Source organism: Suricata suricatta, chromosome 12 (genome assembly GCF_006229205.1).
Source record: "Suricata suricatta isolate VVHF042 chromosome 12, meerkat_22Aug2017_6uvM2_HiC, whole genome shotgun sequence".
Classification (NCBI taxonomy): domain Eukaryota; kingdom Metazoa; phylum Chordata; class Mammalia; order Carnivora; family Herpestidae; genus Suricata; species Suricata suricatta.
This window is the reverse complement of record NC_043711.1, coordinates 21,538,852-21,565,623: the sequence shown is the minus strand read 5'-3', so window position 1 is coordinate 21,565,623 and position 26,772 is coordinate 21,538,852. Positions and strand designations below refer to the sequence as shown.

General features: G+C 43.5%; 1 protein-coding gene across 1 annotated transcript in view; it reads right to left on the bottom strand.

The window, feature by feature from the left end:
- CACNA1D (calcium voltage-gated channel subunit alpha1 D) overlaps positions 1 to 26,772 on the bottom strand; it is a 294,562-nt gene that overhangs the window by 102,553 nt on the left and 165,237 nt on the right. The window lies entirely within an intron of this gene.

The window sequence follows — 26,772 nt, the reverse complement described above, 5'->3', positions numbered from 1 at the left end:
CTCAGTTCTGGGGAGTTTACGAATTTCGTAATTACGTATTATGAATTTACGAATTACGAATTACCTATTACGAAAGTAATACGAATTTTGAAAAAGTCACACCCAATCTGTAGTGTCTACCCCTTTAGAATGGAGGCCTTGGAGGCTCACATGTCAACATGAAAATACATCATGCCATCCTTTCCTTAAATACGCTGTAAAGGACAACCATGTGGGCCTTTTCCATTATTTGCCAAAAGTATCTAAGCACAAATCTTTGTGTTTTGGTTCTGAACTTGAAGTACAAAATTTACACGGTTATAATGCAAACAGAGCATTCTTATTCCTAGAGTCATATCCCATCTGAGTTCTTGAAAAAGATTACAAAGATAGTAAAAGAGTTACCTGAAAAATTTTAAGGGCTTTAAAAAGGAGGATTTTTAAAAATAAACTATTAAAAAAATAAAAAATAAAAAAGAGGATTTTGCTTTAAGATCATATTTTATGAAGTGTTTTCTTTGCACTACAAATAAAAAAAACAAACCAACCTCTCTAACAAGTTCAATCACTGTTGCACATTCTCGGTTGTTGAGACATAGGAACACATGCGTACATAAATTCCTACTAGGAGTAAAATCTCTGAGAATAAAAACCATTGCCAGGCTTACGGCCCATTTATTTTAAATAATAGTCACTATTACACAAGTTTAGGTAATAAAGTTGTTGATGTAAACCCTCTGAACTGATTTTAGACAGTTCTGAGTGGTCTAATACTCAATAGACATGCAACATTTGCTGATTTGGACAGAACCGAGATTTGTAAGCATAAATCTCCTCCTGTGGGCTCTGAGACAGGCTGGAGGAAGGGTCTCTGTGATGGCCGTAGACCACACCGGGCTCTCAGTCTGAAGACCCAGGTTCTAGTCCCAGCTCTGTCATCTGTCTCTTTTGAGCTTGGATTTCCTCAGCTGTAATACAGACATACTTATTCTACTGTTTCACGGAGATTAAGACAGTACTATGGAAATCACCGGGCAAACGTGACGTTCAAAGATATAATAGTTAGCTGCTGAATCTGGGCATCAAAAAGGCAATCAGAGGAGCCTTCTTAAATACCAAAGGGAGGAAAACTGCAAACAGCTCCGAGTGGGGCCAAAGCTACGTGATCCCAGCAGAACTGAGAGAAGCAGAGATGGACATGTGAAATCTTAGGCTCAGAGTGACCCCAGTGGGCCAGCCAGTGCCTCAATCCTGTGCCCCACTATGCTCAGTTGAAAATAACCCATTCCCATCTCAATAATCCTCCATTCTAGAAAATTCCCACCCAAGTCTACCAAATCTTGTATCAGCCTCAGTGGATGAAGAAAAAAAAGTTTTCAATTTTGCATGAGAATTTGTCATGTTAGAAGCCATTACTAAGGAACCAAGTAATAATCACTACTACAAAAGCTGATTTAACAAAGCTATTGGTAGAAACCATCTCTTTTTTTTTAATGTTTATTTTTGAGAAAGAGTGACAGTGAGTCTGGGGGAGGGGCAGAGAGAGAGGGAGACACAGCATCCAAAGCAGGCTTCAGGCTTTGAGCTGTCAGTGCAGAGCCTGAATTGGGGCTTGAACACATGAACTGAACTGTGAGATCATGACTTGAGCCAAAGTCGGATGCTTAATTGACTAAACCACCCAGATGCCCCAGAACCATCGGACTTTTTATAAGTCCCTAGAAATCTGACAGCTCAACATGGGACAGAAGCCTACTTGTTCCAAATCAGAATTCTATTTATGGTGCATTTGATCAAAAGAAAAAAGTCTTCAACAAAAAAGTACCGGGTATGTATGAAAAAGGGGGAAATAAGAAAACATGCATATTGCTTCAGGGTGTATCCAAAGGATAAGGCAGAAACTGTGGAATGGGACAAACAGGGGAGAAGACAGAGTAGGAGTGATCCTGTTAAGTATACCTTTCTCTATAGTTTTCACTTTTGGAACTATGTTAATGTTCTACACAGCTCAATTTTTAATTAAATCAACATGAATGGATGGAGGGGAAATAACCCTAAAGTGGAAGTGAATTGAGACAAATGAATCTGATTGTATTTCAAATGAATACCACAACCATAATGAAGAGAAAGACAAAACTAGCTCAGGTAGCTTAGGATCCCTTGACTCCCTGCTGGCAGCCTGGGACAGGACTGAGTGAGGGAAGAACGGCAAGTCAATGCTAAACTCTCTGCAGGAGTTCTGTGTTTTGTAGTGCCGTAGAGAGAACAATGCCGGAATCATTTCACATGTACTACAGGACTTAACAAATGAGCAAATGTGTCCGTGTTGCTGGGAGCCGGCATTCTCACTGTGGAAGGAGGGACACGAAACATGGAAGAAAGGAAGATTAGAAAGAACCCTCTGGAAATGGACTGGAATTAGAGGTGTTGATGTGAATTCGTGATTTCTAGATGTATATGTATGAATATAAGTATGTGTATGTAAATGTATATGTAAATGCATTTAATTCCTAGCTCTGTTGAAATGATATGGAAACAAGGCAGCCCAGTAGTTATGAGCACAGGTAGCACGCAGACTTTGGTCTCTAATACCATTTCTATTAAAAGAAACCAAGAGTCTTTGGTAGAATGGCTGAGTCCAGGGCTAAGGTAGACTAGGTACAAGATGAAACAAACAAGGAAGTGCTAAAAATTTTTTTTTAAATTAAAAGCGAAACAAAAGCATGATAAGGTCACAGGAGCCAGAAAGTATCTCTCACTGGCTAGATCTAGGATAGAAGATAATGAAATATGAATAAAGTATATATTTTTTTAAAAATCAGTCCATGCTTCTCATAGACAGAGAAATGAAAAAACAAGTGAACTGATGGCTGCTAGAGGAGCGGGAAAAGGGGGATGGGCAACATGGGTGAAGGGCAGCTGGAGATACAGGCTTTTAGTTATGGCATGAATAAGTCACGCGAATATAAGACACAGCATAGGGAATACAGTCTGATATGTACTAGCATGTATGGTGACAGATGGTAGCTACACTTGAGGCGAGTACAGCATAATGTATAAACTTGTCAAATCACTATGCGGTACACTGGAAACTAATGTAACATTGTGTGTCAACTATACTCAAATTTTTAAAAGTGCAAAAAAAGGCAAAGACAAATGAGATAAAATATTAATAAGCATCAAGTGAAGGGTACATGGACTGCTCATTACATTATTCTTGTAACTTTTCTGTAGTTTGAAATTACTTCCAAAGAGAAAAAATTTTCAACTGTTTGGAAAAATGTAACCATAGTAACCAAATGCAAATTCATGTTATATATTCATTTCCGCTTACCAGCTAGATTGTAGGGTCCTTTGGGAATGGACAATGTTGTACATTTCTCATGTTTTCCTTTCCACATCTCTGTCTCTTTCATGATGTCCCTCTTCTAGTAGTTATGCAGGTACAAAGCACACAAAATGAGCCCTACTCCTTAAGAGGTCAGAATGCATCATGATAGAAAGCCCATGATTCCTGGGATCTCCCAGAAGCATCAAATGAGTGTGTCCAAGCCCAGACATACCATCTGCAGCAGCTCTCACCATCAGCCTGCCATTTTCCCTTATCATTTACAGGCCTCATGGGGTGGATGTTCTGTCTCCATGTTGCTAGAGGATCTTCCCTCCGGGTCCATGTCCCTTGTAAGGACCAACTTCTCAGTGAGGCATCTCCCTGTCAGCTGGACATCATGACCACCAAGCATCTTAACACTGGCCAGTCTGCACACACCTCAGCCACCAAGGCAGCTGGAATGAGTTGTACCCAGTTATGAGGATCCACCTCCCCCTTGACTCCAGGATACCACTGCAGACCTTGGCTTCATCCTGATGTTGTTGTCCTTCTCAGAAAGCCTTAGGGCTCTTTAACACTGCCCTCAATACTCCAAGGTCAAACACCGTAGCCTGGCACTTGGTGCCTTCCTGCCTTTTCCCATAGGCTATTCCAGCTCCATTTCCCCACCTTATAAACATACATCTTGTATTTTGCCTGTACTCTTCTCAATTCTTTAACCCTCTGAGCCTCTGTCCATAGAACGCCATCCACCACCGAAGAAGCCTGTTCCCATCTTTGGATTCCAGCTTATCGATCAGGACCCAGATTTACCTGGCTACCCATTCAAAGAGTTCTTCCCTCCTCTCGATCACCAGAGCACTCTACTCAGAGAACACAAGACTTGTAGGTGTGTGTGTGTCCAATGCCAGCTGGCCTCCTCAGCAAGGTATCCCTGACAGAGCCCAGCCCAAGGCCTTACCCCCCTCACTGTGGAGGGTCACTGGTCACTGGTGATTGTGGGGCTGTTATTCCCCTCATTACACAGAAACTGAGGAAACAAAGGCTCAGGTTGATCAGAGAAGCCCACCTAGCTCCTGAATCAACCCTCACAAGGACCTCCACATGGGCCACATGGGTAGCAGAGAAAGAAGAGGGTAACAATATGAAGGGATAAGGACCAAGAAACAGCTTAGGGTCAGTCTGGGAAGGGCCTTAAATCCCAAACTATTTTGGGAAGATTACTTCCCTGAAAGCAATGGGAAACCAACAGAAGTCTGAGAGGAGAGAATTCTTATATCAGCTGTGTTTTAAAGGAGTTCTATGTAAAGATGAGATCAAAATAAGAAGATGGTGCTGAGGCCAGAGGCACTCAGTGAACACTGAGCTATGGGATAGGTTTGACGGCAATAACAATGTGAGTCAAAAGGAACATGTTCTGATAAAGTTCTCAACTTTCGAGAACCGTTTGGAAAAGCACCTGTGAAGGCTGTCATTGCTGGTGCCCAACCATCCCCCACACTGCGGTCATCTTCACTCCACTCCCTCAGGCTGGTCCCTGGGTCTCCCCCTCCAGTGTCATCTCCTCTGCTAACATGGACCCTCCTCTAGGGCCAGATGATGCCCCCACTCCCTGCCATGTAAACGTTCCATGCCCATGTGTTCAGGAAGCGAAGGCAGGTGGGCAGGGGGCAGAGGAAAGATGAACAGGAGGATAAATAGAGAGGACACACCCCAGAAGAGCCCCATTCCTGGTCCTCAATCCCCAGAAGGCTGCCTTAGAATAGAGGAAGCAGACGCCCTGTGTGCTCCAGGGAGCGGGTGGAAGTGGAAGAGGAGTGATTGCAGCGCAATATGAGGTAAAAACCTCAACAGTCCAAGTGCGCCGAAGACGAAATGCTAGCGTGGGAAGCAGTGACTTCTGGAGGGGGTGCATGGAGATGCAGACTTCGGGAAGGGACTAGCACCCAAGCAGGAAAGCTGGAGTCCCCGGATGCGGTACAGATCTTGCTGCCGTGTCTTCCCAACCCCTGTTCTCACTCAGGCCAGCACCTGCAACACACCGCCCTGTACTGTGTCCAACCACAGCTGAGGCTAGACCCTCCTGGCCTCCTCTACGGCTCAGAGGGAAAGCAGGGCCCCTCAGTGCTGAGAAGTGATCCCTTTCACACTTTCTGCTCTCATCCCAGGGCAGCAGCCTGGTGCCCTCTCTTAGTCCTGGCAGCCAAGAGGTCTGTTGGCATCAATACCAAGAAGCCTGAGGGCTGAGGGAGTCCTAAGCAAGGGGCAGGAGGGGTTCTGGCTGCAGAGCTATGGTGCAGCACCCCTTCCTCTGCCCCTGCCAAGGACGCTCACATGGGCCCCAGCAAAGACCTGCAGGAGGGAGAGAGAAACCAAAAGGAACAAGTGGAAGGCTCTGAGATAGGCACAGCCTGAGTCCAGTCCTGTGCCCGTAACTGCGCCGGCCCTGGGTCCCACCTGTCAGCCAATAATCTGAGCCTGCACAGCTGCACTGCTGCCTCAGTTTCCTGCAGAACAGCCTGTCTGGGCCATGGCCCCTTTGTAGTCATAACAGAAACAAACCTCGTGTGAGTTTGGATTTCTTTCTGGGGTCCTCAAAGTGTCTTTGCATGCTATCCCACAGGCTTCTCACTCCTCGGTGTGGGACAAGGACTGCCACTCCCATCTCACAAAAGCCAAAGTTGAAGTTCAACAAGGCAGCATTACTGACCCTGCACCGTATGCTCAGTAAACAGAACAACCAGGATCCAAACTAAGTGCTCATTTCACAGGCTTCCTGATCCCTCGGCCGCCTGGCTGAGGAGCTGTGTCCACTGGACACTCACAGGATCAGGAAGGATGGGTCAAGACTTACCACTTACCCCTGGTATTCTGATTTTCTTCCAGAGCCATAATTCAGGCTTAGCAAAGATGATAGTACACGTCCCCCAACATGTTTTCCTTTACTCCCCAGGAAGCTCTGCTCCAGGGAGACAATCTGCCAGCCACCCCCACCCCAAGAGTCCCTATACACATGCCCCACACTGCAGAGAGCTCCCCAAACCCTGACACTGCCAGGATTTACAGGCCCTGATATCCTGCGCTCTGGGAGGCCTGGCTCAGTCAACCCCACTGGGGAGAGAGCACTTAGCCCGAAGCAAGCCACTGCATTCAAATGGCAGCTCAGGTCACACGTGACGGCCACTGCACATTTGCTCTGGAATTTGTTATTTCTCAAACGCTCCATAAAATAAATGGGCCACTGGAAATCATGTTGATTTAGAGATATGGTTTTTTTCTTGGGTTGTAATGCTATTTGTTTTAACCAGACCCACACAAATAAAATTGAGACAAACACTTTGAAATTTGTGCACACACACAGAAAGAGAGAGAGCAAGCACAAACAAGTGTAAAAACCTTCAGTGAGCAAAGCCAACAGAGCCACCGGGACTCAGATTTCTAGTGAAAAGAGAGACTCGGAAATTCACACATACACGTGAGCAGCATTCTTAAAAAGGCAGAGTAGGAGGGAGCTGAAGAAGTGAGCTACTGTTTTTTTTATCAGTGGAGGCCAGTCTTCCTTAGACCTAAATTAGTTCCCCTACATAGACATAAAGGAAATGAAACACAACCGAAGTGTAGTTTGGTTCAAAAAATATTTGTATGTTTAAATCTCATTCTTTGGAAAGCATGTAAATTCAGCTTCTGTTCAAGGAAATGATGTGTTATGTAAAAAAAAAAAAAATCAACAACGTGTGATATTTCACCATAAAAAAAATTTAAATGAGTGGCAGGGGTTCAAGTTCAAAGTTCATCAAAATCATTGGCTTTGTTCCAGTTTCCCTCAACCACCAAAGGCCCTGGGATTAGCCCAAGGAGGCTCTCTTTGCAGGAGAGGAGTGGCCAGAACGTCAGAGGGGGCCTTGGGACCACACCACCCCATCCTTAAGACCTGTAGGCTCGCAGAGGACACGGGGCATCTGGGCGGGGGGCTAACCTGGCACAGCATCCTTCAATGGCAAGTGAGGCATCAGCCTCCAAGAAGAAGGAGACCCACAGGCTGGGAAGAGGGACAAGAAAAAAATGAAGGAGTTTTGTTTACGCAGAGAATATGTTGGAGGAAAGTATTTTAACAATCGCACTCCCATCAACCACATTACGACTATTCTTTGGGAACTCATTCCTGAAATAATCCCCACAGGGACTCTTACTGCACAGGGAGTCAGTGCTTCCTAATTTTCCTGTTCATAAAGGTTTAGGTGTCTTAAGACATTTTTTCCTCAAACCAATGTCCCCTTTTTCATGCTCTCGACTGCTTTTATTGACAAAGTCTGTGAAAATGCTTTAAATAGAAAATTTTCCCTCATTAGAAAAGATGAACCATTTTCAAAGCAGGCATTTCCTAACTTTTTTCCCCTTAGCTTTTAATGACAAGGTTATCTGCTGTGAACAGCAGCTGAGCAGGCCTGCACACACCAAACCTCAGAGCCTGGGTCCATGTGGCATTTAACCTGCATAAGAGGAACAGGGACAGGGAGGGAATGAACTAATGCATGATCTGTCTGCTTTTGTCCTCTCTCCTGGCCCTCTCTACACTCTGTTCCTTAACCTCTGTGCTCCAGCCATCCTGAAATTCACTCCTTTCCTCCTAAGGCACAGAGATCTTACAGCTGTGTGTGCCGTTCGCTACGTTAACCTTGAGCACTCTTCCTGACCATCACCCACTCAGCTGGGTCAGCCTGGGAGGACATTTCTCTAGTGTCCTTGGAGTCTCCTGAGGAAGAGGCTCACTTGTGTAGAATTCATTTCACAGCACTGCAATTATTATTTAATATGTTCTTTTACGCCCTGGACCATAAGCTCTGTGAAGGAGGGGTTGTGTCTTTCTGTTGGCCACTGCTCAGTAGGATGAGGATAAATTTTAACAGTTTTATAGGCTCAGGACTTACATTAATAACCATCAGGTCAAAGGCATGGATTGTGGGCTCTGTATGGGATGTGTCTGATCACAAATGCCCAATAACATTCTATCACCTAAAACTGCACCCGTTAAAAAACAAACGGAAATGAAGAAAGTCAGAGTCCCGTAAGGACTTAAAAAAGTCCTCCAGGGAAATAAAGTCTATCCGGCATCTTAGAATAAAATACGCTTTCTTTTTTTCACTGCATCTCCTTGTCGGAGGACAGAAGAGCTGCTCTCTCTTTGAAGAGTTAGTTTCCATGGCTACCAAAGACATTCCAGTGCTTCCGGCAGAAAATTTCCCATGCTGGTTGCATGCTAAAAGTTACAGATTTCTTGTTTCCATGGCCTCTCCCTCTTATCACTTTCTCTGAATGAATCGCATCATTGGGTCCGATGAGCCGAGCCGACGTCATATCTCCCGTGACAGGCTTCAAATACCGCCACTTAACAAGTCACTTGAGAAACTTCTTGCTAGACTTGTCAGATTTCAGTATTAAAGAAAAATAAGGAAAATGTGTACCTGAAGTCTGACTCAGGAAGGTGGCAGAACCATTAAAAAATGAACATGTTTGCAGGCACCAGCAACCCCAGGGCACGCCCCACTCATGCACGAACACGGTTTGCTGGGTTAAGGGCCCGGCTTTATCACCTGAAATGGTGCCAGGCTGTGTCTGCCTGTGTGCTGGCCGCATCTGGCCGCAGGTCAGCAACGCTGGCCCAGGGAACACGTGGGAACCACGCCTATCTGTTGGGATGTCCTCAAAGCAAGACCTGTAGGAATTACAGACCCATCCCACCCACTGAAACCGGCTGGTAAGCGGCACACCAAGGATGGGGGGGGGGGCCTCTCCCTTCCAGGAGGGGTTCCTTGCAGGAGGGCAGGATGGGCGGGAAGTGCCCTCTGTGGACCATCACACTGAGCTGAGAACAAGGGAATGAGCATCCAATTATGAGGGACACTCGGGGATTCGGAGAGATCCATACCCGGTACAAGGATCCAAAAGGACCACTTGAACTAGAATGGGACTTGTTCACAAGCACTGTTAAGAAGAAAAAGAAACCAATTTGTCTGAAGCCTCCATTGCCCACTCTTCCACTTTGCTTTGGGTAATTAACGTGGGGGAGAGAAAGATTCTGACAGAACATGGAGACTACGGCCGCTCAGGCTGTATCCGCACAGCCCAGTCTGGGGAGACAGAATCCCACGGTGCCCCCTCGCCTGACACAGAAGGGTCGTCCAACGGATGAGAAAAGTAGCTTGAGCTCTGGAGACAAGTTGCCTAGCTTACCAGGAATTCCTTACTTAGGAGCTGTGTGACTTTCAGAAAGGTAAGACCTCTCTGAGCCTTGCTTTCCTCATTGATGGGACGGAAGCAAAAGCATTTCAGTAAAGTACTAGAGAAGATCAAATGCAGTAAACTATATAGGAGCATCTGAGTGGCTAAGTCAGTTGAGCGTCCGGCTCTTGATTTTGGTTCAGGGCATGATCTCATGGTTCATGAGTCCAAGCCCTGTGTCAGGCTCTATGCCAACAGCACAGAACTGCTTAGGATTCTCTCTCTCCCCCTCTCTCTACCCCTCCCCTGCTCATGCTCATTCTCTCAGAATAAACATTAAAAAAAAAAAAGCACCTAGCTGAGCGCTTGGCACCTGTTTTAGTGGCTTATTAACAATGACAAGGAATAAAGAAAAGCTCTCACACAGCCCATCCCCAGGCAAATCCACAGATCCTTCTTTCTCATCTCAGGCCCCACAACTACCTTCCGCATCGAGCCCTTCCTGTTTGTCTCCACCACCATACCCCGCCCATCACCTCACACCTACCTCCCTGTCAGAGCCCCCCATCCAGGACCCCCCACCCTCCACGACACCCTGCAGGGCCCCCGCTTTGCCTCTAGGTCTAGCTCCACCCCATCACCTTGTTTCAAACAACTCAACAGCTCCCATCAGTTAAAGAAAACAGCCCGCCTCCCCCACTGGGCTTTCCCAGCTCCGTACCCACTCTCTGCCCCGCTGCATACGAGCCCACACAGAGCACCCTGGCAGCCCCCCTGGCTCCCAACCCACGTGTGCACCTGGCCCTGCTTTCCTTGCTACTTGCCGCTCTGGAACATATGCCCTTCTTCCTTTCTATCCTTACAGACAGCCTTCCTTACAAATGACCACCTTGGGCCTGGCTTCCTCTGATGAGATCGGGTGTGTTCAGGGTGGTATGGCCGTAGACGGGCCTGGCTTCCTCTGGGGAGCCCTCTCTGATGTTCTAGCCCTCCATGATGTGCCTTGGGCACACTGCCAGGTACAGAGCAGATACTAACATGCACGTGACTGATGGCGGGACACAAAAAGCATACAGTTGGCCCCGGTGCTGGACCCTGGAGTTCCTTGTTTATGTCTCTGTAAGCCAACTCATCAGGAACGACATAGGATTCAAGGTCAGGTGGGGCTCTGGGAACAGCACACCTCTGGGCAGACGCAGTGCCATCGCCCACTGAATTAAGACTCCTTCGGATACAGCAAAAGCCTCTCAGACTTAGAAGCCAAAAATCTGCAAATACTTGGAGGCTCCAAAGGTGCCAGCAGAGAACTTAACTTAGACCAAGATTTATCTTAAAGCAGAATTTAAAGGGAATGATCTGGTTCCGGACAGATTAATATTTTATCCCTGAATCCAAACCTGACTCTTCTGATCATCAGACTTAGAGAAATTAGGTTAGCACTTCAAGTGCCACTCTGGTCCTGAAAAGCTACAGCACCCTGGAGAGAGGAGCCGGCAAGTGAGCGCTCAGAGTACAAATAAGGTTTTTCAAACACACAGAATCAGTCTCCTTCAAGGAGACTGCAGTCTGGCGAATGCTGAGCACACCTCGCGTTTGGGAAGGTATGCTCAGTTTACAGGTCCCTTCTCGTCCATTTCCCTCCTTGGCTCTTAGGACAGCTCTGAGAGACAAGTGACAGGGGGGATGGGCCATCCAACTTCAGGAGTGAAAAAACCCCAACATGGAGAAGCCCATTAGCAAAAGTCACATCTGCAGGAAGCACGCGACGAGGATGACAGCCAGGTCCCTGAACCTGTGCTCTCCCCACCATGCTGACCCGCGGGAACCAGTAACATCAGTGACCTGTCATCTCCTCGGCCAAAGGAGCCAGGCAGCACTGAGACTTCGACCCTCGACTGGACCATCCACAGCACTGGAATACCCAGCACCCCACAGGCTCTCCGGAGAGAGTCTCCAGAGAGACTGAAGCTTCTGGCACACACCTCAGGTTGGGTGAGCCCAGACCACAGGGGCTGATATCGCCCCAGACCAAGTGGGCCATCAAGAGGGTCTCCATCAGCAGAGAACCCTCCCCATCAGGAGCCCTCACCACCAAGCCTCTGCCTCTCTGCTGATGACCAGCAAATGCCTGCTCAACGCGCAAGGCACACGTCCAACACCCAATCCCTATCACCCAGAGCACGGCTGTCCCCACATTCCTCTGAAACGCCTTGCCACAGACTCAGCCTTCCCTCACTCTTCAACCCTTCCCTGCGCCCCTGGAATTCCTGCTCCTGTGCCCTGAACCTCTTCAAGGGAGCGCCGTCCTCCTTGCTTGGATAGCAACCTGGGGCACCCTTGAGCTTTCCGTGTTGCTTCCCTTGCAGTCCTTCCAGATCCCTCCTCAAGGCGGAGTCGCTTGCTTTTCTGTTTCTCTTCACATTTAGACCAATACTCCTTCATTCTGCCATAAAACTCAACTGCCCAAAAAGGCCCGTCCCTTTCAAGACAGTACCAGTGGGCGTGTGGCCTTCTCCCTTTCCTTGGCACTGTCTCCTGCCAACCTCCGGAACTGAAGGCTTTGGCTCCTGGCTGCCAGCCTTCCTCTCCATTCTACCGTTGTCCTGGGAGACTCTGGGAGCCCTTGGTTGACTCTGCCAACCCCCAGCTTTGCAATTCCTTGACAGATTAATCTCCAAAGCCATCTCCTCCATGCTGCTTCAGCCACCCAGTCCCTGCTACATCCCAAATGTTTATCATCCCTCACCTCCTAAGTCCCTGCTTTCTGACCAAACCTCCTCTCCTAAGAGATGACTTCTTTGCTCCCACACTAGACACTTTTACCTCTCTGAAATGCCCAATCCATTGACCCTCCCATTTTCTCCCCATCCATTAGGCCTCTCCCTTCCTCCTAATCTAACTTAGATTTCATGATCCATCCATGATCAATTTGGTGAAGTTCTTGACAGTCACCTAAACTCTCTACCATTTCTTTACTTTACACAGATAGCAAAGTCTCTCGAGATGAGCTCAAATACCTCTTTCTCTCCTAGCTGGAGAAGGGATGGCTGGGACAGACTGACATCAATGCAGGTCCCTCATCAGTATCTTTACATGAGACCTCAACACAACCTGTCGCCCCCTCTCAGCTCCCCACAATGAGCCTTCTCTATGCTCTTCAAACATCTAACTCTACCAGCTACCCCCCTACTCTCAGCAGTTGAGCTTGCTTTCTGCTTCAGAGAAACTAGGAATTAGGCAAGACTACTCCCAGCTTCCCACCATTAAACCAGACTTACATCTGTCCTGTCCTCTCTTCCTTTCTTCTCTTTACAAAGGAAAGAAACTTCTCTTGATGCTACCTGTCTTCTTACATCTTAATAAATTTGAGTGTTTCCACCCATGATCGTATATCCCTCCATTTATTGCGGCCTTCTTGAATTTCCTGCAGCAAAGCTTTCTGTAGAATGTACATCCTTCATTAGATTTATTCTTAGGGTCCTGATTTTTTAAATGCTATATGTCTTTGTACCATGGAATACAGTTACAATGACTTTTTAATGTTCTTTTTGTTAATTCTAGTATCTATGTTAGTTCTGGGTTGGTTTCAATTGATTGATTAAATCTAATTATGGGTCATGGTTTTCTGCTTCTTTGCATGCCTAGTAACTTTTGATTGAATGCCAGCCATCATAAGTTCTATCTCGTTGGGTGTGAGATATTCTGTATTCCTACAAATATTCTAGTGCTTTGTTCTGAGATACAGTTATTTGGATCACAATGAGCCTTCATGCCTTGCTTTACTGTTTCACTGAATCAGTCTGGAGCCCTTCCCCCGCTAGGTCTAGTTACTCCTAACAGGACAAATCCTTTGAGTAGTCTACCCAATGGCCCATGAATTGAGTTTTCAGGTTTGGTTGGTGGGAACAGGCAATGTTCCAGGCCCTGTGAGAGCACCGAATATCATCCTTCGTAATCCATTCCAGTGTTCTTCCTTTAGTCTTAGGTAGTTTCCTCCCAGACAGGTACTAAGAAGTAAACTCTGCTGCATGTGGAGGGGGACCTCCTGCCCATTTCCAGGGTTCTCTTTCTATGCAGGTCTCTCCTCTGATACTCTGTCCCGCATCCTCTAGCCACCCTGGATTCTGCAGACGCTTAGCTTTGTCTTCTCAATTGCAGAGGTCACAGGGCTCTGCCTGGGTCCATCCTCCTCGTGCTGTGCCCCCAGAACTCTCTCAAGCCAGTGAGCTGGGGCAGTCATGGTGCTCGTTCACTTTACCTCCTGTTTCTCAGGGATCAATCCCTGTCCTTCCTGCCTGATGTCCAGACATACACTGCCTGTTTTTAGTTTTGTTTTTGTTTCAGATAGGAAGGTAAATCTGGTTCATTTCTGCATCTTTCCCAGAAACAAAGTATCTCTGAATTCTACTCTAAGGTTATTTTTAAAGCAATTTTATAAAAATACAAGCTATGAATAAAGATACATACACTTTAAGTTTGTGGGTTAGCTAACATTAATGCCTACTATATAAACACCCAAATCAAGACCCTGAACGTGTATACCACCACCCAGTTATCTTATCCCTGTTCCTAGCCAACCATTCCTCCTCCTACCCCAGAAAATCAATGATCTAATTTCTATATTATGGATAATTTTGCTTATTCTAGAACTTGACATAAATAGAATTGCACCATATGCTCTCTTTTGCATCTGGCTTTCTTCCCTCAGCAAAATGTTTTTCAGTTTCATCAATAACATCATATTAGTATTTCCATTCCTTTGTCCTGCTGAGTTGTATGCCAATTTTTGATTATACCACAATTTGTTTATTTGCCTGCTGATAAACATTTGGGCTTTTCCAGTTTGGAACTCCTAGGAACAAAGCTCTTTGAATGTTCATAGACAAGTCATTTTGTAGGCAGAGGTTTTCATTTCTTTTGGGTCGTTACCTGCTCTGATGGGACGACTGTTGGGTCAATACAGTATTTAACTTTATGAGAAACTGACAAACTTTTCTCAAGTGGTTGTGCCATTATGTTTCTCTGAGCAATGTAGGAGTATATAAGTTGCCCTATGTCCTTGCCAACACTTGGTATTGTCTGTCTTTTTTATTTTAGCTATTCTACTACATATGTAGTGGTATATCATTGCAGTTTAATTTGTAGTTCCCAGGTGAAATGATGTTCAAATCTTTACATGCACATTGGCTGTTTTTGTATATTCAAAACAAAGTATCTGTTCAAGTCTTTTGCCAATTTTTAATTGGGTTATCTTTTTAGTTGGTTAAGAGTTCTTTGCATATTCTAGCTACAGCTCTGTTAGATTATCTCTATCTATCTACCCACCCACCCAGAGAGAAAATATTTCCCCCAGTGTGTGGACCTTCTCAAGTTCTTGTTTCTGAAGGGCAAAGTTCATTTTAAAATTTCTATTTTAGCTGTTTAATTAGATCTATGGTCCATTTCAAGTCACTGTTTGTGTCTGGTGTAACCTAAGGGTCATGGCGTCTTTCATTTTTTAACTTAAAAAATCTTTTCTCTATTGGGTTATTTAGCAACTTTGTAAAAAACCAATTGGCCATATATACTTCTGGATTTTCTATTTGGTTCAATTCTTCTACATACCCATCTTTATACCAAAATGACACTGTGTTTACTTTGCATTTGGTAAGTCTTTAAACCAGGCAGTGTAAGTCCTTCAACTTTGTTCTTTGTCAAGATTGTTTTGGTTGTTATTTGGTAATATGTATTACAAGTGAACTTTGGAATCAGCTTGTCAGTTTCTAAAAAAAAAATAAGTATTAATTTTTATAAATGGGATACCATTGAATATATAGAAAATTGGAGGAAAATGGACATCTTAACAATATTGTGTCTCCCAGTTCATGATTAGGGGACACTGTCATTTATTTAGACCAGTTTTAATTGTATTAATCAGTGCTTTGTAATTTTCAGTGTAGGGATCTTCATATCTTTATCTTTATACCTAAGTATTCTAATTTTTTGATGCTATTATAATAGGTTCTCAAATTTTGTAGTTTCCACATGCTTGCAGCTTCTATATAGAAATAAAATTAATTTTTGTATATTGATCTTGTATCCTGTGACCTTGCTATATTCACTTATTAATTCTAACAGGTCTTTGGTCACTTTGTGAATAGAAAAGAGTTTTTGCTTTCTAATCATGTTGCCTTTTCTTTTTCTTGCCTTAATGCAGTAGCCAGTACTTCCAGTACAATTTTGAATAAAAGTGGTAAGAGAGAAATAATTACCTTGTTACTAATCTTAAGGATGCTTTTCACCATTAAGGATAGTTATAGTTTTGTGAGGTTTTAGTTTTAGCTGTAGGGTTGTTTTGTTTTTCAGATTGAGGAAGTTCCCATATATTGCTGAGTTTTTATTATTGTTATAGAACACTGTATCATTTTCTTTATTTACAGAGATTATCATATAATCATATAATTTTTCTCCTTCACTTGGTAATATATTAAAATTACACTATTTCCAACAGTGAACCAACCTTGTATTTTTGGTATAAACCCTACTTGGTCTTGAAGTATTGATCCTTTCCTATTGTTAGATTAAATGTGCTAATATTTGAGAATTTTTATGTTCTATTAGTGAAAGATGTTCTTATTAGGTCTGTTCAGTTTTGGTATTGAGGTTACTCTGGCCTCATAAAATGATCAATTATCTGCCAAAGTTTTTTCTAGGAGTAACATTATTTCTTTCTAAGCTGTTTAACAAAATTCACTTTTGGCATCATCAAGTCCTCTAGTTCTCTTTGAGAGAAGATTTGTGATTTTGAATTCCATTTAAAAAGCAAATATAGAGCTCTTTGGTTTTTTTAAATTTCTTCTTGAGTCAATTCCAATAAGCTGTGTTTTTCAAAGAATGTGCCCATTTCTCCTATGTTTTAGCCTATTACTATTGTTTTAATGTCTGTATTGATGTCCCTATTTCATTTCTAATGCTGGTGATTTGTAATTTGCTTTTCCTGTTTTGATTAGTCTTGCTAGGGATTTATTGATTTTAGTCAGCTTTTCAAAGAGCCCACTTTTGTCTTTGTTATCTTTACCTGTTATTTGTGTTTCTTATTTTATTGACTTCTGTTCTTCGTTATTTTCTACTTATCTTGGACAAATTTTTGCTCTTCTTTTTCTAGATGCTTAGATGCTAATGTAGATCATTGAATTTAACCCTTCCTTCTTTAGTAATGCTGAAGCTATAACTTTTCCTCCTAGCACTCCTTTAGGGGGACAATGCAAATTCTGGGATGTTGTATTTTCATTATTCAGGTTAAAATATTTTATAATATTCATTGTAATACTTTTCCTTGAATTGTAAGTTAGAGTTACTTAATTTCCAAATATTTGGACAACTGTCTAGACTTCTACTTCACATTTATTGCTGTTAGAAAAAACATACTTCTAAGATTTCAGTCTTTGAGACTGACACTTTTACTGCCCATATATGGTCATTAACCTTGGTTAATGTTCCCTGTGCTTTTGAACAGAATATGTATTCTGTAGTTGCTGGATATAGTGTTCTATAATTATCAATTATCTCAATTTAGTTGATAGTATTTAGATATTATCTATTTATAATGTTTTTGATCTCCTTGCTCTATGAATTATTGAAAGGGGACTATAAGAATTTTCATCGATGTGTGTGGATTTATCACTTTCTCCACTTAATTTTTACAGCTTTCCCTTCATGTATTTTAAAGCTTACTTGGTGGCAACACATTTGGAATCATCATGTCTTCTTGATGAATTGATCCCTTTATGAGACACCTCTATCTCTGGAAATATTCGTTGTATTGACATTCCTTTTATGTGATATTATTATAGTTACCTTGGGTTTTTGTTGTTGTTGTTGTTGTTGTTTTTAACCTGTATCTTTAAATTTATACCATCTTGCATTTTTATGCAGTCTGACAATCAATTACTGATGTGGTTGGATTTATGTCTACCATTTTGATATTGGTTTTTTGTTCATCACACATGGTCTTTGTTCCTTTCCTGCCTTATTTTAATAACTGAATAGGACTATTATTTAGGATTCCATTAGATCTCTTCTTCTGGCTTTTAAGATAACACTTTACTTTTTAAACCATTGCTCTAGAGATTCACATATGCATCCTTACCTCACTACATTCTAGATGAATTTATGGTATATTAATTACTTCACATGTAATGTAAGAACATTACAACAGTAAAGTTCCATTTAATCCTATCGTTTATGCTGTTGTTGTCATCTAGGATTTTTTTTTACAACTATTGTCCCCATAGGATTGTTATTATTTTCATCATCTTTTAAAGAAATTTAGAAGTGAGGAAAATTCTCTATTCATGCTTACCATTTTTGGTGTTCCTCATTTTAAAATGTATATATATTTTTAATCTGGTATTATTTCTTTAGCCTGAAGGACTTCCTTTAACACTTCCTGTGGTGCAGATTTGCTGGTGACCAATCCTCTCTGAAGATTTCTTTAATTCATCTTAACTTTTTGAAGAACATTTTGCTGAATACAGAATTCTGGGGGATTTTTTCTTTCACCTCTTGCAAGATGCCATTCCATTGCTCTATGGCTTACGTTATTCTGAAAATAAATCAGTGTATGATCTTACCATCCCCCTTCATATAATTGCCTTTTCCTCTCTGGCTTCTATTTAAATACTCTAGTTTTTATTTTCAGCAATTTGCATTTGATGTATCTAGGTGTACTCCTCCTCGTGTTTCTACTGCCTAGGGTTTATAAAGCATCCTGGCCTTTGTATTTATAGTTTTCACAAAAAAAATATGCAACATTTTGGCCATTATTTCTTTAAAAAGTTGGTTTTTTCTCCAATCTCTCCTCTACTTCTGGGACTCCAATTTCACATTTATCAGATTATTATTGTCCTAAGGCTTCATTGATCTTTTTTCTCTTCCAGTATTCCATCTGCTGTTTATTCCAGCTATTGTATTTCCTTGATTTCTCTGCTGAGATTTGCCATCTGTTCCTTTAATAGGTCCATCCTTTCCTTCAATTCTTTACACAACTTTATAGTAGCAATTTCCAAGTCTTTGACGTCTAACCGTAGCACTTCTGTCATCTCTCAGTTTGTTTCCACTGACTTTTCCCCTCTTGATTATGGAGGTTTTCCTGCATCTTTCCATATCCTGTGATTTTTTAATGATGTGGAGAAAACATGTGGGAGAACATTTGGATTTTGGTGTCTTACTGTAACGGGTGCTGACTTTTGTGTTGGCAGGTATTTAATTAATTGGCCACTTAAACCTGAGTCTTTTGAGGCTTGTTTTTAAGCTTTGTTAAGGCAGGGCTAGAGTAGCTCTCACTGTAGGGCTAAAGGAGCCCTCCTCCCAAGGCCAAGCTTATCTGAAGTCTCAATTGAACGTCCAATGTATTCGTCAAGGTCAGTCCAGTCCAGCTGGTCAGAACCTCTCTGTTTCCCAACATTGTGAGTCTCCAGCAGCTCGCAGCTTTCTAAACAGCTGTTCTCCACCATGCCTCGATAGTCTCACCTGGCACACAGCAGCTTAGTTTATAATCAGGGATTTAAGAGAGTCCCTAGTTAGATTTCCAGAGCCCCTTCTCTGCACACCCCCCTCTGGTACCCTGCCCTGAAAACTCCAGCTGTCTCGGCAGCCTACGCTCTGCTCTTTGTCTCTTCAGCAAATAGACTGCTGTTCTCTGCTGGGCTCTGCCTCCCTGGGCCACAATTCTGGACGTGTCTTCCAGCAGAAGGCCAGGACAATTGTGAGGCTTTAGGTGACATGTTTCCCTTCTCTTAGGGATCCTAATCCTGTGCTCTCATTTCCATTGTCTGGGGGGAAAATAATGCTTCTTATATTTTGTCCAGTCGTACAGCCATTTATGGTAAAAGGCCCACTCTGGAATTGTTACTGTGTTGTGGCTGGAAGTGGATTCTTAAACTGGTCTCCTCATATCCATTCATACTGTGGCAGCCGGAGTGATTTCTTTATGCAAATTTTTCTATTTTGTTATGAAAACTTTTAAACTTTCATTTAAGTAGAGAGAATTATGCAGGGACATCCATATGCCTACCACCTAAATTTCACAATTAATATTTCCTACATTCTCCTTATCACCTGTCTATCCATCTTTCTTCCCATTCACAAAGTCATCTTATTTATTTTTTGACACATTTGAAAGTAAGCTAAAGACATCATAACACAGAATCATTTTTATAAAAACCAATACAATCACATATATCCTGCTTAAAATTCATCAGTGGTTCCTTTACCCTTCAGCTGATGACCAAAATCTGTGACATGACCTAAATGATGCTTACTGATCTGGTTTTTGCTGATCAGTCTCTTCTCTGCCCTCCTTTCCCTAGTCCCTGGGTGCCTGCCACCCTGGTTTGCTCACTCTAACATCCTCTGCTCCTTCCCACTGCAGGGGCCTTTGCATAACCTTTCTTTTGACTGGAACACCCTCCCCCGGGCTCCTTCCCCATCTTGCCTGGATATGATGGTGACTCATTCATTCTCTTCCTCAGCCCTTAAGTGTCAGTCATACCTTTTCAATACTCTCACAGCACTACATGCCTTCCTTTCAAAGAATTTACAGAAGTTTAAAACTGTAATCTTGGTCTCCCCCAGCACATAAAAGCTTCATAAAGACAAGAACTCTGCTCTGTCTCATTGTTAGAAATCCAGGGCCTAGTAGGTGCTTGGCAAATACACCTCCTATCAGAGATATTCATTAAATGGGTAAGTTATTTTTTTCTTAACAAATCTAAGAAAGAGAAAAAAAAGCATCTAGCAAGATTTTCTGCTTCTTATTAGTCTGTTATGTTGAACCCAACCAAGTGGTACAGGGTCAGCCCTCAGTACTGCCTCCAGCAGATTTTCCTTGCCAGACTGGTGAGGAGGGAACATGGTCCCTCAGAAAGTCATCCAGAAATGGGAAACCCACGACTTCTCCGTGCTCTTCTAGACAGCCAGTCTCAAGTCTCATAACACTGTGGATCTATATCTTATTTTGTTTCAGAGGGAAAACTTTTTAATGATACCTTTAAGGGTTTAAAACCAGACACGGCTCAGGGTGCCTGTCAGTCAGTTGAGTGTCCGACTTCGGCTCAGGTCATGATCTCACAGTTCGTGGGTTCGAACCCTGCATTGGGCTGTGTGCTGACAGCTCAGAGCCTGGAGCCTGCTTCTGATTCTGTGTGTGTCTCTCTCTCTGCCCCTCCCCTGCTCATGATCTGTCTCTCTCAAAAATAAATAAATGTTAAAAAAAAAAAAAAAAAAAACAGACACGGCTCAACAACCCACTGCATGCTACCCACGTGCCCTCAGCTCCCAAGCCAGGGCAACAATCACTGCTCCCCTCTACTCTGTGGGACCTGGAAAAGCGGTCTCATGAGGGAGGATACATCTGCTGAAATATTAAAATGAAACTCTGAGAAAGGAACAACGGCTGAACTTTAATAAAGGAGAGCTCCCTGAACTACGAACACACTGTTCTTTGCGTGCTCAGCTGCCAGCGCTCCCAACATTTGATCTCTGTGAGCAGTTTTACCAGCCTGTCAAAGAGCATCACACAGAAGGAAAAAAAGAAGACTGACATAAGGTTGACAGTATCGTCTTAGGGGCAATCATCAATATGTTTCTCCCAAAAAGTCACATGATTAAATTCATAGACATTCCTCTCGTTGTAACAGTGTGAGCGATTGTTAATGCCACCAATCGAACAGGGAACACAGGAAAATTATGACTTTAATTTTGACCATTAAGTTACCAGCAAGTTTATGAAGAGCTGGGTCTGTGTGCGAAAGTACTGTAATGAATTCTCTTCCCCAAGGACTTGGGATCAACAGACTAAACATCCATGCCCTGTAACGCCGATGCCTGCAACTGTGTCGCCCCTTCTGGCTCCACATCAACCAACGAGAGCATGGTGGAGGGAAGACGGCAGCAAGAGCAGCTGCTGCTTCATACAGAGTCTCCATCGGCAAAATAAGGAGGCCACATGTGGCCAGAGGTGCCCCCTGGTCCTCAGAGGTCTTTGCAATGCCTTATAAGAAAAGGAACTCAGTCAGGAACAGATGATAGCCACAGCTGACAAGCGACAGAGCTCTACTGAATCTATTGCTAGTGCCTGGCTGCTGTCCACCGCTGTTGCCAGGGAAACAGATGTCAGCTTGATGGAAACAAGGATCAGCGAAAACTTTCACTTACCTCGTTTCCACCGATCCCGACAGCCATTTCTATGGAAACAGTAGCTGTGAGCCAGTGGCAGAGAGGTTACCACTCACTTGTTAATGTCAGGTGTGGCTACCAGCTTGTGCACTTCCGGTGCCATGATACCAACAGCACCAGGATGCTGCTGCCAGCTACCCCCTGACAGCCTTTTAACTCTGCAACAAGAAAGTTCAGTGTTTAAAGTATATATAAATGCCGAGCTTGGTTCTTCATTAGAAAAAGGAAATTGACCATTCTTCCACTCAAAGCCAAAGCGGGGCTTAATTCCTTGTTCTACCAAACCCAAACCAGGTGAACTTACTAAAGAGCCATGGATCTTTCCCTCAACCTTTGACCTCACTCACATTGCTTCCATGTGCAAGAAAAGAAACATCCAAATCTTTCACATACTAGCCTATTCAAACCAAAGACAAAACCAGCTAAATTATGTGAGCATTATTTTGCTATAAGTGATCATTAAAGATGCCTCTGTCTGGGGCTCTGGCAGCATGATCATCATCATCACTAATTACACAAAGAAAAATGTATTTTTTTTAAATTATATGATCTATTGAGAATGCTGTACCCTCTTTGTCATGTCTAGCCTAGACTCCGACGTGCCGCCTCAGTCTGCTGGTCAAGATACGGAATTAAGCCATGAACTCAGTCCAGTCTGGTTCTGTGGTACCGTGGCCCCAATCGTACCAGCAGCCCAGTTATCTCGTTGCCTAACACCCCTTTCAAGGCTGTAAGCAACCCAACCACTCTTCTAAGTTGCAGATGTGCCAGAGGAGTATGTATAAGAAGAAATTCTAGTGTTCACTTTCAATCAGCAGATGCTGGTAAAGTATTGAATGAGAGAAAAAAAATCTAATCCCAGTCATGAATGATTTATAAGGATGCCTATTCCCAGAGGCTATGTCTCCACTTAGAAAATACTCACAAGTGATACAACTACCATCTACCTGCTATGTTTTCTCTCCTGAGCCAACATCCAAGAGGAGGAAATCAGTGGCAATCTCTGACCTACCATATCATGGTATGAATTCAAATGGACTAGGGGGCAAGCGATAATGTCCCAAACCTGATCCTATTCTGCAAAATCTTAATATAACACAGTCCACACTCCACCACTACCACTACCTTTCCCTCCCCATTCTCTCTATACCTGCAATTACTTAGTAAAGTAGCCAGGCTTGAGTCTTTGTGTAGACCCTGCAATTTGATATACCTAGAACGGGGTATTGAAAGACCCCAATGGTAAAACTCAGAATGATCCACTCATTTGAAAATGGTCCTTGCTTTTCTATAAAGCCTCACCTCATCCATGCTCCCTCAAAACTTCTGAAGTTAAGATAAACAGGCCTCTAGTAATACAAAATTGGATTACTGATTTAAAAAGATACCTGTGATCTGGTAAATTAAAACTTATTGGGACACAAAGAACACAAATTAATTTAGAGATAAAGGACTTTGGACGTACAGATGTGGGCTGGGTTTACATTCAATCTTAGGTCATAAGACCTAATTTACAAAGAACATCCTAACAGACAAAGCCTGTTTAAGAAAGTGTTTCAAATATTTTCCCTAAGATGTTAACAAAACCAAAGCTTTGAATTCATAGATGAGTTATAAATGGTTTTAATCTGTTCTTTAAAGCAGATCCAGGAGGTGGTTTATGTAATAATATCCTTCAGTAATCATTGGCTTATGTCAATTATATATGCATGTGTGTATGCAATAAAACACTTAAAAATATTATAGAACTTTGACTTTCCACTAGAGCAGACTGATATTGGCCAATTATTATTAGTTTAAAAGGGCTGAGTTGATTAGATTTTTCTTGCATCAAATCACATTTTCTATACTCTCACTCAAGCCACTGCAGTAACAAAGAGCAAGCATGCTATGCTCTAGTTCCCTGAATCCTCATGCAGCAAAATGTGGTTGGTATTATTAGCTCCATTGCACAGACTAGGAAAGTAAGGCTCAAACAGGTAAGTAATCTGCCCCAAATCTCATAGTTGGTAAAAAGGTAGAGCAAAGAATCAAGTCTTGGCTATCCAACTCTAAATCCAGTATGATTAACCACGATGCTACAGAAATGCCATGCCCCCATATTTGTGCAAAACAAATCGCTGTCAGAGAGAACTTCAGTCACAACCATTTGGAGCTGCAAAATAGTTTGTAGCTGACAAAGAGCATGAAAGGCTTCCTCTGAAGGGGGCAAAGAATACAGCATTAATGTGTATACAAAGCTTATTTCTCTTGGTCACGTTCTGGAAAATCCAGAAAATGGTACACTTTGATTTCCAAAGGGCCCCTGTGTCTATTCCCACTTCACCCAGAGAGGGGACTGGGAGGAGGTCCATGGGTTTAGGATGAAGATACATTCAATGAGTAAAATCCTTAACTTCCGCATTCATTACCAGATATAAAGCCGGCCACCCTGTGGGGAAAGCTGCAGGATGGGACCATCTGTATTTGAGGGACAAGGAGACTGAAGCTCGGGGCTCCACAGTGAAGTCCCAGAGTGGGTGTGTGACAACGGCAGGACCAGAACCCAGGTCTACTCATCTATCAATCTCTTCTGGGGGGCCTGAACCACACCTTGGGGGCCTTACCACAGGCATGCCTGGCATCAGGTGGGTCCTGCAGGTGAACAAGTGAGCCCACTGCCCAAGACCACCATTTTCCCCCTGAGAATCTGGCAGGGATTCTAAAGAAACAAAGCACTGAAACACCAACAGTCCTCTTATTTTGCCTATTTACTGACAAAAACCTTAAAAGGGATAAGAAGTTAAATGAACAATTTTAAAAGTAAAAAAAATCACCAAGCTTCTTAAAAAAAAAAAAAAAAAGCCATCATGGAAAGAGACATAATCTGCCTGGTTTATAGACTTAAATGAGGCATTCTTTCCAATCCCTGGTCACAACAGGACCATCTCCTCAACGACAACTTAACGTAAAATTGCAACATGAGCTAAAGACATTCCGGCTTCCCCCCAACGCCCCCACAGAACTCTACGGTTAGAGAGAAAAGTCTTCATCTGTGTTCATGCTTGGTTATACGAGGTGTACAGTTCATAAACTTCATACTTACCTTGAGAAAAGGATCTGTTGTAAAACCAAAGATTTTTCCAAAGCATCAGTCTTAGAATGCTTTACAAACGTACCAACACCAAATCAAGTGTGCAGATTAAAATCAGTTCGCGAATACAATAGGATGGCATGGCCACATGAAAAAAGAAATAGCCAAGGAGCAGAAACAAGTGGTCAACAGACTCAAAGACACACAAGCATTATTTAACGATCCTCCACCAGAAGGCAATAGCATGGTCTTAAGTTTCTAAAATGGGAGGCTTTTAATTCAGCGCTTTAGGATTACACATGAGCTGGTCTGGTGGTCCCTAAGGGGCTATGCAACAGAAGCCATCTTACTTTTAATATTTACATCCCTCTGGTTTTGTGATCCCATTAGTGTTCCCTAAAAAAAAAAAAATTGTGAAGAACTCTAAGACTGAAGCAAATTTTTAAAAATGTCACAAGAAAACGTATATGAGTGACTTCTTTTGATTTTTTGTTGCTTTGGGGACTCAGGGCAGAGGAGCGGGGAATTGTTAGGGAGGTGGGAACATGCCCACTCCTCATCAGTCCTCTCCGCAGATGTCCTATCGGCTTTCGAGATCCAGCTCACAGACATGCAGCCTTCCCAGCCCCTCGGGCTACACCCCTGCTCCAGCTCTGCTGTCCAGCACCCCTCTACGAGAGTCTGCCCACTGGACAATGGAAGCCTGAGCCCAGAGCCTCTATGTCTTAGCCATCCTGCACCCCTGGCCTCTGGCTCTGCAGGAAAGGCTAGCCAAACTGGTGAACATGGCTGAAAGGCTGTGCTTTGCAGCCGTGGATCCTTCTTTACACCAAGTCCCTCTCCACACTTGCTCCTAGAGTGGCCTCACGCCTGAGCCCCATCAGCGCACAGATTTTCAAGATCCAGCTCACAGACACAGCATGAATGGACTGTGGAAATCACTGGGTAGTTGTGGATTCTAAAAATTCACATGCCATTGCATTCTCTTTCAGAAGGGATCGAGTTTTGCTCCAATACAAATATGTTTTAAAATTACTATGTTTCCTACAATATATCCCAGTAACCTGCTTGTTGCATGAGCGTGTCACTGTGTTCATCCTCCATGAGGTCAACACTTCATGCCTGCAATTATAGTAAGGAGCCCCTCCTCCCACCTTTTCCTTTCCTCCCATTTTGAGCTGCTTCATCATGACTGGGCAATGGCCCCTGCTCCGGGAAGCTCGGAGATAAGGCATGTCACTGGCACTGTTAAAATTAGTCATTTCCATGGCCTCAGTGCGTTTGGTTGAACTTGGGAGACGTGGGTGCCAAGGACTGCAGCGCAGAGTTGCCATTAACCCTGTGTAGGCTGCTCCTGACTCAAAACCAGGGCTGTGCAGTTTCTCCAGGGATACACTCCACCCTTCCAAGCCCAGCGCTAACCGAAGGCCCCAGATATTCATTAGGATGAGAGCACTTTTGAAGTGTTCAAACTTTAAAAGAGGGGCTTGCAGGGCCACTCATGGGTAGATGAAAGGAAGCTTTCCTGGAAGTAGACGATGCCCTCACACCCTCAACCCAACCCAGTCCCACTCCCGTCACTGGGGGCATGGGCTCCTGGGCCATCTCTAGAGGGGGGACTTCCCACCACAGCGTGCATCCGTGGTGTAAAACTGACCAAATGTATCATCCCCCGAAAACAGGCAGGGCAGGTTAGAGGGTGGACGAGGAAAGGAAGCAGAGGTGAGGGACAAGCTGTGCGCCCTGCTCTGGAAAAGGCAGTGTTCATAAAGATGCAACACAAGGCTCCTCACTGACTCAGCTTTCCACATAGTCATCACCCCCCGCCCCTCGCCCGAGACTCAAGCTTAGGAAGAAGAAGGTAAAACAGGTGAGAATACACTCATGTGGGATCGAGTGTACCACTTCTAGTACTTCCTGAAGGCGTGTGAGCACAGTGGGTACAAAGGCTCTT